This window comes from Protopterus annectens, chromosome 2.part0 (genome assembly GCF_019279795.1).
Source record: "Protopterus annectens isolate FY-2018-M chromosome 2.part0, PAN1.0, whole genome shotgun sequence".
In the NCBI taxonomy this organism is placed as follows: Eukaryota; Metazoa; Chordata; order Ceratodontiformes; family Protopteridae; genus Protopterus; species Protopterus annectens.
The window spans coordinates 108,536,047-108,548,806 of NC_056728.1; positions in this window are offsets into that span (position 1 = coordinate 108,536,047).

Genomic DNA, 12,760 nt, shown 5'->3' on the forward strand with positions numbered 1-12,760 from the left:
ACTAACTGTTCCATGACTGAAGCTCATTTTCTGGATGGCTGCCTTTCATAACTTTGTATTCACAATCTGGAATGCTTTCAACCTAAATATTTGTACCACTATCCCATCAAAAGCATTTCTGAGGTCATCTGTGAATGTATGCTGTTTTTCTACTCCTAAAGTATTTTTCTTTGTCCTATATTTATTGCTTTATTCTATATATAAGCAAACTGATTTTTTTCTATTAAATTAATGGTGTTTTGTGAATGTTGTTTGACTTTTAGCTTTGAAATCATATTATCAGTGTTATTGTACAAAAATGTTCATTTCCTGGCCCTGTACTATTGCATTTATGAAGCTATATTAATTGCAGTTTATATGACTTCTTATGCCATCTATTTTATAAATCCAGTACATTGTTCTGTAATAAGTCATAATTGAGAACAATGTGGGTCCTCTGTAAAACCAGAACAGAAGCAACATAAATAAATAATGCTGCTTAGAAGATTAATGTGACAGATATTGTGATAGGAAATAGAGTTGGGCCGACAGAGATAGGGAGAATCAGTCATGCAAAAAGTAGATCATGGGGCACTATAATTAAGTCCCAAAATCGGAATAAAAAGATAAAACTGTTACTCACATCTGTAGCAGCAGATCCAACTGTAACAATGTTTTCAGACATGTGTAACATTTGTTACACATCCCATGAGGTACTGTGACAGTTGGGTACAAGTGAAGGAACATTCCTTCAGTCCCTGAATATCTTTCCTCTTATGTCTGGTGAAGTTTACAGATGTTAGTCTGTAAGTAACTTATTTAAATTAAGGTAGTATTTAAAAACTTCCCTTGCTTTTTCCTTACTTGTTGTGTATGTGACAGCACTCGCTAAGAGATTTACTGGCTTTTTTTATTCTTTTGTAACTGATAGTACATGGAGTAAACACAACTCCATGTACTACAAGGAGTTATGATTGGGTTTCACTGATCATAACCTGTTATTATGTGCTGTAAACATGGATGCCAAGATTCAGCTCTTAAGGTGAATTTCGTAGCAGGATACAATGTCTCGAACACATAACAACATGGTCACAATTGGAGATTCAGTCATAACCCTCTGTATTAATAATTGTGCATATCATAAAAAGTCAGACTCCAATGACCAGACTGACACTAAAAGACAGTTTATTTTTCTGTAAGTGAAGATAAATTGACAACTGAATAAATACTAAAGAATGATAAAAATATTGGAAATAAAAAACAAGCTCCAAATCAGCACTGGAATGTACACCAATAAAATAACAAAGCAACCAGTTAGCAATTGAAAATGGAAGTTTAATGAAGGTCCATGTTAAAATCTACATTAAAATGTAATGTATGCTTACTAATGTAAATCTTAAGGAAAAATAAAGGTTAAAATAAAATATTGGGGCTTGTTTAGTGCATAGACATAAAAATATTCTACAGAGATAACAGCTTCTATTAGCTACCTACTACCACTAAGGTAACTGTTATATCTAGGTTCATATACTTGGAAAACTTCCCCTTATTTGTGACAAATTGTGTTGTTAAAAAAAAAAAAGAAAAAAAGTTGAATATTTTCTTTCACTGTACTGGGTAATGTATGTCTTCACTTGCTTCTGCAGCCTGTCTAAAGTTTATATGTGTAACAACTAGAAACTTTAAGACAAGTCTGCTGTAATATGTCTAAGACATCAGAAACATGAGACTAGAAAGCCCTATTGCTTCTTTTGTAACTTTCATAATGGAGTTGCTTTATTTTAAAAGCAGATATTCTGGACCAGTTACCATAACAAGGAGCATAGTTTGAATGACTTGCTGTTATATACAAAAAAATCTCTTTATGATGAAACGTAACACTGAAACACTATGCCTTGAGCACTGACTCCCAATAGCAACATTTTATTAATTAGTAAAGTATTTGGTGTTCTTATTGCAGACCTGACAACTGTTCCTATTTTTGAGAACTGTTCCTATTTTTGGAAGGAAACCAGAGCACCTAGAGGAAACCACGTGAACACAGGAAAACCATGCAGTCTCCAAATAGAAGATACCCAAGCTGAGAATCAAATTGGGGAACCTCTTACGGTGAGGCAACAATGCTATCCGCTATGCCATTGTACATGCAGTAGGTGGATTGGACACTCTAAATTGGCCATAGCTGTGAGTGTGTGTGTGTGTGAATGTGGTGTGGAAGAACTACCGTGGTAAGGCTAGCCACCCAGCAGTGTAAACCTTGACTCTAGATGATTGTCACTGTTGAAGTGACACCCTGACCCCATGTGCAAAAATGGGAAATAAAGGGTTGTGGATGTATGGATCCTATTTTTAGACCTGATTTACCCCTGCACAGGGTGTTCTTATTTTTGGAAGTGTGAATTTATTTTCAGGCATGATCTGCCACTTCACACAATGTTATTAATCCCTCCTCATCACACATGAATTCTGAAGTGGTCTAGTACACAAAAAAACACACTACATGACCAACATACTAGTGACAACAATAATCTAAAGAAAGAGGACACACATCTGCCTTTTTCATAAGCAAAAATAAATTACCTTGTATGGTAAATTTTGAAATGCAGTTCATTCAAGTCTGCTGAATTTACACTGTCTCTTTGATAATGTGCTTATATTTTCCAGGACTTTTGCCACACTCTGTTTTTAAAATACGCTTCTGAGCAGTATCCCACTTCCTACTGGCAGTGAGAGGAGTTCTGTGCTATTTGACATTACATTTTTATGCTAATTAGATGTCAACATTTTTAGCTAGATGTTCTTGCAATTCACGTGGCTTTGTTGCTATTTTCAATGTCTGCAGGTTGGGAGGTTGGGGGATATATCTTAATTGTTCCTCTGTTATTTTTTTATAGGTTTTAAAAACCTTGTCCGTCAATAACTTTTTAATATCCTTGGAAGACATTAGCAAAGGCATCAGAATATTAGACTTTGCTGTTTTACTGGTCAATGCCATTTTGTTAGTTTATTTTTTAATCAGTAATATTTCAACTAAATCTTTTCAGTGGAAAAACTGTGTTGCCTGAAATGTGTTTTAAAGATTTTTTTTTACTGTTTGTGTGCGTGTGTGTGTGTGTGTGTGTGTGTGTGTGTGTGTGTGTGTGTGTATAGAAAAAAAGTGACTTTTAAACACTAAATTTTTACTGGCATTTGCTGCTTGTTTCCCCTAGGAAAGAGGCACCATTTTCAGCTTGACATGGTGCAAACTACTGCTCCCACGGTTAGTTCTTATTTGAGCCACAAAAATAAAAAGTTAAGCAAACAGCCTTTGCCACCACATCAGGCTAGCAATTTCTCTCAACTGCAGGTGGGTAACCCCGCTGTGGACATAGCTTGTTTCTCAGACCATTCATCTTTTACCATGGATCCCTCTGGTATAGCATCTACAGCCACTATAGACTGGGCATTAGCCACATACACTTAGTGGACAAGGGAGAGCCACTCTTGTTGGTCCTTTGAGAGGGGACAGGAAAGACCCCCCTGTTTATTCGGTTCCCTATTATATGATCGAAGACGCATTCTTTCGTATGCGTCTTTATTGAAATTGAAAGCATGAAATGGCAAAATACCAAAATGGCATATAAGCAAATTCTTTCCCTGGGAAAGAAATTGTTTAGCCGCCTTTGTTATTTTGCCATTTTTGTCACTGTAGTGCGATATCAGAGTTGGTATATTTAAGTAGGTGTGGTGTGGGGGGGGGGCACAGTCCCCTGCATTGGAGGGTGTGGGGGGCGGAGCCCCCCACTTTATGTAATGTTTCAAAGTTTTTTTTTTCTTTTTCTCTTTTTTGGAACAGCGATTTTTTTTTTTTCCCTGGGAAAAAAATCGCTGTTCTAAGTGTTCAGGATTGTAAGCTTTCACTTCCATGGGGTTGATAAATCAGCATTCACTTTTTTAAGCATTCGCTGATTTAATGTAGACCCATTTATTCATAGTGTTGTGCTCATCCTTGGAGAAAGCAATGCAGATGCCATTAATAGCACTGTTGACTCCATTTTTCCTGTCAAAAAGAAGCAGAAAACTAAATAGGTACCTATTCCTCCTCAAATTTCCTTACACAGGAAGGGTTTACTGGGTTGGACTCTAGGTTTAATTCAGGCTATTGATCCTTCTTATAAGGTGGTTTCTGGTAAAATAAAGATGAATACCTCTTTTCCTGAATAGATTCAAGATTCTGAATTGGGACACGAAGATGAAGGGCCACATACAGGATTTTCTCCTCAGATTTCTGATTCAGACTCAGCGGAAAGATCAGTTTTTGATTCTTCCTGTTGGGGGGGGTCTTTCTGTGAGACTGTTTCTAGAATGTGCCAATGCTTTCATTGGGAGAACACTGAGGTTTTTCAGCCCTTCAGATAATGCTATGAGCTGTTACAGAAAGGATTTCCAGAACCTTTACCCATTCCCTCAGTTCTGTCAGCTCTGGAGGATATGTATGTGCACATGTGTGTGTTTGCATGTATGTGTGTGTACGTGTGTATATGTCACTGCCTGCAATTTTCCTCATCCCTTCGCCCCCCACACCCTCCAATGCAGGGGACTGTGCCCCCCACACCACACCTACTTAAATATACCAACTCTGATATTGCACTACAGTGACGAAAACGGCAAAATAACAAAGGCGGCTAAACAAGAAGAATTTGCTTATATGCCATTTTGGTATTTTGCCATTTCATGCTTTCAAGTTCGATAAAGACGCATTCAAAAGAATGCGTCTTCGATCATATAATAGGGAACCGAATAAACAGGGGGGGGTCTTTCCTGTCCCCTCTCAAAGGACCAACAAGAGTGGCTCTCCCTTGTCCACTAAGTGTATGTGGCTAATGCCCAGTCTATAGTGGCTGTAGATGCTATACCAGAGGGATCCATGGTAAAAGATGAATGGTCTGAGAAACAAGCTATGTCCACAGCTTGCTGCCCCTAAAAAGGCATATAGAATGTATAAAGTTCATTAATCTTTTTTTAAGTTTGTGTATAAACTCTTGCAAATCTGACCCAGCAGCTATAGGTTTAGTCAATCCTACTGATGCTAAATATTTGGTTAATTCTAATCCTACTCTTCCTGTCAAGAATGGGAATATTATTGATAAGTTTCAGGGGAAAAGTATATGCTTCTACAACTTTGATTTTCAGAAGTTTAAATTTTCAAACTCATATGTTTAAGTTTATTCTGATTAATCGAGAAAGTATGAGGGATGTTTTGTCTGCAGTTTCTTTTTGTGAGGAAAAATATGCTTTAAATTATTTAGTTTCTTCAGCTGTACAAGTCACAGCTCATTGTTTACAGGGTGTATATGACTCAGCTGATGTTTCTTCCAGGGTTATAGCCACTGCTACTGTTTTGAGGTGGTTTGCCTGGCTACATTTCCAGAAATTCCTAAATCATGTGAAAAATGTTATTTTTAAATTCTCATTTGGACAGAGATTTAATTTTGTTTCTTGTGCTGCAGAGGTTGTCAAAAAGTATGACAGAAGGGGTAGTATGTTAACACAGGGAATTTCTAAGATTTTTCAGCACACCTTTCCCAAATTTGATTCTTTAAACCCCTCATCCAGTTTTGTCAAAAAGCAAAATAAACAGTCTCAACAAATTCTTGGTAAACAGACATTTAAGAAGAAAGGGGCTCCAAAAATAATTCAGTAACCCCACAAAACCAAAGATAGTCCAACAGAATGAATGTTTAAGGGAACTTGTACCCCCCCCCCCCCACCACCACCCTGGCAGTCCCTTTTCCTTTCCAGAAAGTCTGAATTTCCATTTTCCCCTTTGGCAAAAGATAGTTTCAGACAAATGGGTTCTGTAGATCATTCATCAAGATTACAGATGATAGTGGGAAGAAATCCTTCCTTTTCATGGGTAATTCTTCATCACCAGTCCAGACTCTCTTATTTTCCCCTGTACTTCAAGACATGCTGCCCCAAGAAGTAATAGAATCAGTTCCTACTTCCCATTGTTAGCATCAAAACATCTAAAATTCATAATTCATAATTTGATAAAAAACTTCCTTAAAAATATATGAATGCTTATATACATTTGATTATGTTAAAAATGTGTGTACATTTTTTACTATCAAATCATTTCTGCATTTAAATGCAGCAGACTACTGATAGAAATTATGGTACTGATTCCAGTGAAAACAGTGGCATTTAACAAGACCTGCCAATATTTCTCCCTGTATTCCAAGAAGCAAGACCAATTACCCCTTCTCTCCTGTCTGCCTACTTTTTCCAATACACAGAAAATTATTATTTTTAAAATCCTTACATCCTGAACTGTGTCTAAACAGGGCATTGGTTTTCTCCTGTCTCCTTATTGCATAAGCATGCTGGTAAATTCTCTTCTTCAATTTATTTTCCATTTTTTTCTATGTAGTATTCGCAGCATGTCTGGCACAGATGAATTTAAACTGTTTTGATTCTAACAATGTGACCTTTTGAGTAAATGTTAGGAAATTTGATTTATTGGGGAACTGATGGACTTTTAAACATGTGATGAAAATATACTCAAAGGGGAATGTAATTGATTGCAACTTGCTTTTATTGGTTTAGACAACAAATGGGAATTGTATAAAAGGAGGAAGTGGGTAAGGTTATTGTATCTGATGAAGTTCCATTTTTTTGGTTGTGAATAAAGGGAATGAAAACGCTTATCACCTTACTCTGCCTGATGTCTGGTTCTTGCATGGAATAGCACTCCTGTAGCACTCCTGTACTGTGTGTTGATTTTTGTAGTGTGCTTCCTTACATAAGTGTGGATGCTCTTTTGCTTTAGGACATAAAGTTAATGCTGACTCACCTATTGTCCTGCACCACTGTTAACTGGACCTAATAATTCACTGGAAGATTTGTTGTTACTATTTTTTTGTGGTGTGGCATAACAATTAAACACTAGCTGATAAGAAACCTTGTGTATCACCTTAGTCAGCCAGATTGTATATCTATATGTATTGTGGATAGTTCTGATACTGACCTGTGAGAATCTTTCTCACTGATAGTTTCCGAAGTGTATACTTTGTTGGCCTGGTTTCTGCCTGCTTAGTTCACCCTCACTCTGCTCAGGCTCACTTTGCTCTCCTACCCTACCCCCAGTTCCCACCCCCCCACTACACCTATACTTATCTCATCTTAACCACACCCACCTTACTACCACTTCCAATCAGAATCACCGGATCTCCCGCACCCTTATTTATTTATTTAACAGCTAAGGTCCCCTCATCTTTGCTTCACCAAAATGACTCCCTTTTCAAAATACTAAACAAAATAGTAACTAACTTCTTTTCTAATCTGATACACAACTTAGTATATACCTAAATCCTATATCAGCTTACTCCTACCCACAAATACAATGTCATTTCACTACTTCAAATATTTAAACAGCATTTTACTCAACACTATCTCCTTCATCCTTCTAATTCTAACCTCATATCTAACTTCCTACCACACCTGGATACCTAGTTCTATCATATCTTCTACCACTATAAGGTCATAGGATCAAAGGAAGTTACTAGACTATTGGCCCCGAGGCCCTTACAAGCCTATCCAAGAATTTAGCCCATGTTCTGACAAGTCAGCACCCAATGCCATTGTTCAACGTGGACACAGATGGAATCCCAGGGGTGTATTTTCTGTCCCTCATCCAGTTATCCAGGTTGCACTTAAAAAGGGTTAATGAGGTACTCTGCTTTATGTTGATATGGAGTCTATTCCACAGAAGGGAGAGTCTCTGGGACACAAATCTGTCCCAGCAACAAGTCTTATTGATCCCACAGACCAGGTTGAGGTCACGTGTGCAGGTTACTCGAGTAGAGCTTCATTGTGGATATGCAGCAGTCCCATCAAGGCAGATAAAGTTTGCATAACCTAGACTAGAACCCAGGACCATCTGCACTCCAGTCCAACAGTCAACACATGTTGCCACAATTGCCATCATCCTCTTCATACTCTGCCCAAATAATTTCAACATAGCTTCCAACCTCTATAAGACCACAACACATTGGATACTTTCAGCTTAAATGTACTCATCTTTTTTTACAATCCCATACTTGCCTTAGGTTTTACAAACTTTTATCTAAACTCTTCACTCTACTAATAAAACTTACAAACCAACTAATTTTCTGCAGTGACATTCTCCCAACCTTAGCCCCAAAACTAACATGAAACATTCCAACAATTTTCCATCACACCAACCCCATAAAGCAATAAACCTCTCTCTCCTAAGGGCTACAACCTTCTATTAATTAACATGAATCTAAGGAGCATCCTCAATAAGGTACATGAATCCCACTCATCACTGTACTCTCACAACATTGCTGACCTAACAGAAACCTGGTTAAAACCAGATATACACAGTAATGAAATTCTACCACCAGGTTACAATATACATAGACTGGATAGAACTAACAGATGTGGAGGGGTCATAGCCATTTTATACAAAACTAATCTCAAAGTAGAACGCTTGCAACTAGACAACCCACCTTTCAGCAACACTAAAATATTATTTGCTAAACATGAAATAAATCCCAACAAGTACCTCGTTATCATAGGTGTTTGTATTCTTCCAGGTAACAACCTTACTGCAATTGAAGAACTACTCCATTACATATCCCTAACATTCTCACAGGAAACCATAATAACAGGTGACTTTAATGTAGATTGGAGCACTTGTGACTCCATGAATCCAACTAATTTCATCAACCTGCATGGTTCTACTCAGGTTATTCAATCCCCAACTAGAGTAGACAAATCCACCCAAAACCAGTCTATTCTAGATTGGATCCTAACTAATAAAGTATCTCACACCTTCCAATCAGGCTGTCTCCCTGACAACTTTGGTGATGATCACCTCCTGACATACCTACTTAGACTACACCTTCATCCCACCAGGCATACCACCTTTCAAATAATATGAAAGAAAAAATATTTTAACCTTAAACATTTAACTATCTTTTACGTACCTGTAACTGTTCCCCTCTCAAAACACTACCCCTAAATACAGCAGCAGACTCCATTAACAACACTTTCCTCAATATCCTAAATAAGCTTGCACCATGCAGAAATATAAGAAGTGAATCAAATCATGTCCCATGGCTAACAAAAGAAACCAAAAAGCACTTAAACAAATGGATAAAGCCTAGGTGCAATGGCACACCACAAAAATCTAGTCCAACCTTTACAACTACCATTTGCTTAGAAACAAAGCAAAAACCAAAGTAAAACAGAACAAGAAAAAAATTTATACTGACATTCAGTTAACACACCACAACAACCCACAAAATTTCTGAGCTGCTATTAAAATACTCCTTCAACCCAGCCTTCTATCAACACCAACTCCATCAGTCACTACAAGCTATGACAGCATAGTCACTCAATTTAATTCTTTCCTTTCTAACTCTATACTTGCACTCTCAAAGAAACTCTGTACATTACCTTTAACTACTCAAAGCCTTCTATGGATACCATTGATACCTTCCATTTCTAGACGATCCAGACTAGCACCATACAAAAAAAATAAATAAATACTCAGCAAACTTAAACCTACCTCCTCTGCAGCTAATAATCTACCTTCTGAAATCCTTAAAATAGCAGCGGATGCCATCTTTTATCCCATCTCTATTTTGATCAACCACTCTATTACAGAAAACTGCATCCCTCTCCTCTAGAAAATGTCATACATTACCCCACTACATAAAGGAGGGAACTCTACTAATTATAGACTAATTATAGACCCATAGCAATCTTACCACCCTTAGCCAAAATTCTTGAAAAGTGCATTCATACCCAGCTTTTCAGCTGTCTACTATCAAACAACCTCCTATCTGATAGACAACATGGTTTTCATCCCAACCATAGTACCACAACTGCTCTTCTAAGCTTTACAAACACTATCAACAAATTTGTTTCACTGTCTTCTTAGACCTGTCCAAAGCTTTTGACACTGCATCCCACCAGAAACTCCTCTCTGAACTTGCTTCCCTAAAATGTAGTCACTCATCTTTAGCTTGGTTCCATAATTATCTAATTGATCACCAACAAGCTGTCAAATGGCAGCATGATGTCTCTTCTCTTTTACCAGTTTCCATGGGAGTCCCATGGAGATCATCTCCTTTTCACTATTTTTACTAATAAACTTTACACTGCTACCCAACTAGCCACCTTAGTCTAATATACAGATGACTCTGTGATTATCTGTGCTGCATCCTCCCTGCAAAAACTCAAAGAAAAAACACAGCAAACTTTCTCAGCTGTGAAAACCTGGCTACCAACTTCACAACTAATCCTCAACCCAAATAAACTAAGCATATGATCTTCCACCCTGGTAAACCCACCGCCTCACCATCTTCATTTCATATATACCCATCAGACAATACAATTATATCAGCAGTTTCCCAAACTAAATTACTAGTTGTAATAATAGACAACTACATGAAATCTGAAAAACACCTAGCAAAAGCCATCAGAAAACACACAGAAAACTAGGCTGTCTTTACAGAATCAAAGGTTTCCTCACTCCTGCTACTAGACAGGAAATTGACAGAAACCAGTTACTCTCAACACTACTATATGTGTCACCTATATTCACCAACTTAAAGAAAACAAAATTAGCAAAGCTTGAAACTTGCTATAATAAAATAGGGAAGTTTGCCTCAAACTCTCTTCATTGAACCCATCACTGCATGGTCATACAACAACTCAACTGGTTGGAATTAACCCACTACTTAACATTCACCAAACTCACTACCACCCACAGTCTCTTTAACCAACCAGAAAAATCCCCTGCCCTCCAACAACTGCCCCATTCCTACACTAATACTCAAGCACTCCGCTCCTCAAACAAATCCACCTTACAAGTTTCTGAATCTGACAATGCAGTCAGGGACTCATTCTACTCTAACGACATTTCTAAAATTTGGAATACCATCCCACGATATATATATATATCCACTAAAAACCTAACTCATTCTGAAAATCTACTCAAGGAATACCCAAGTAAAAACTGGCCTTGCTCTTGTTCCACCCTGGCTAAATGCTAAGCCCCCTATCACTTCTTATTTCACTATCTACACTCCAGCCACTTTATGCCCAACTTACGTAAAACAAAATCATCTACTATCCACTGCTTCTTCTCCCCCATGTATACCTTCCCTTGTTTAAATCTAGCTATCCTCCTCCTACCCCTAGTACCTCTTCTTCCACTGTCCCCTCACTCACCTCTCCTGCACTTGCTCTCCATACCTATCCAAACTTTTACAAATCAAATTAAATCTGTTTCCTCCTAATTCCCGAAATTATGTTTAACTCTTATCCATCCAGCTTACCAGCCTTCAACATATTTTGACTATTCTAACAAAAAAAATATTCATATACTCTGTTCTTTAATGTAAACATATAAATTTCAAATCTTAACTCTGCAGATGAACCTACAAAATGCCTTAATTCATTAAACATGCAACATTATCTAGCCTTAAACTAGATAAAACTTGAAAAGAAAATGTAAATGTATGTCCTGACATGAATTATTTTTCTGTATAAATTTTGTATATTACTATTATTGCTTTTCTCTTGCACATCTTTAACACCTTATATTGCCTTGCCATTTCTACATCTTTGTTTTCCAGATTATTGTTAGGAGTTTGCCTATTTCTGGAGCTTTTCTTCCTGGGCCTCTGCTGAAAATATGCTCCATCCTAGTCGTCCATTCCTGGTAAACAAATTTTAAATAAATAAATAATAAATTAAATATTTAGTTTGGGTCTTCAATCCAAGTCTCATTTATGGTACAGATATCAAAAAAGTTCTACATTAGCCATTTGGGCATCTACCACAGCCACCATTACCCCCAATGTTATATTTTGGAGATGGTACAGATTGATTAGGTCTAAAAGCACTGTTATGATGGAAAAACTCCTTATATTCTCAAGGGAAAAGAGGCAATATGATTAGATGCTAAACAATCTGGGTGGTTGCACATTTCAGTCCAGGCAGATACAGGCTGAATCTCCTGTCTGTAATACCATACCCTTATAATGTATAGGACTGCACTGATTTTTGGATTTTCTACATTTAATGTTTGGATATTCCTCTTACTTTTTGTCTTTGATATTGTTATATTACAGTTTGTTGTATCTCTCAATAAAATAAATATTTTACTACAAAGTTTTTTTTTCTTGAAGTCTTAAAAGTTGTTGTCTAGGTCAGTTAGCAAACATTCCTTTTGCATTCCTTGAATGAACAGGAATTTGATCTATCTATTTAGTGGAAGGAACAGAGAAAACAGTTTTCTTATTTAAGGCATTTGCCTACTTTCACCTTCAGCTATGAGAGCTCTGAATTTAAAACTGCTGTTTGACTGCACTGATTTTTAGATTTTCTACTTTTAAGGTTTGGATATTTTCTACTTTTAAGGTTTGGATATTTTCTTTCCTTTCTGATGTTAATATTATTATATTACAGTTCATTGTATTTTAAACTTTGTTTTACTCCAAAGTTTTTTTTTCTTAAACTATTAAAAGTTGTTAGGCTAGGGTCAGTTAGCAAACATTCCATTTGGATTCATTGACTGAATAGGATTTACATATAGCTATTTAGTAGAAGGAGTTGAGAAACCTGATCCCTTTTTAGCTGCCTGTCCCTATTTTAAATTAGAGTTTGCAAGCGCCTCCCATTGCTATTTCTACTAGACACTAATAGCTCAAACTGATAAAGCACTCCCCATTGGACTTTTAAAGCTCAAGTTAGTCTCTGA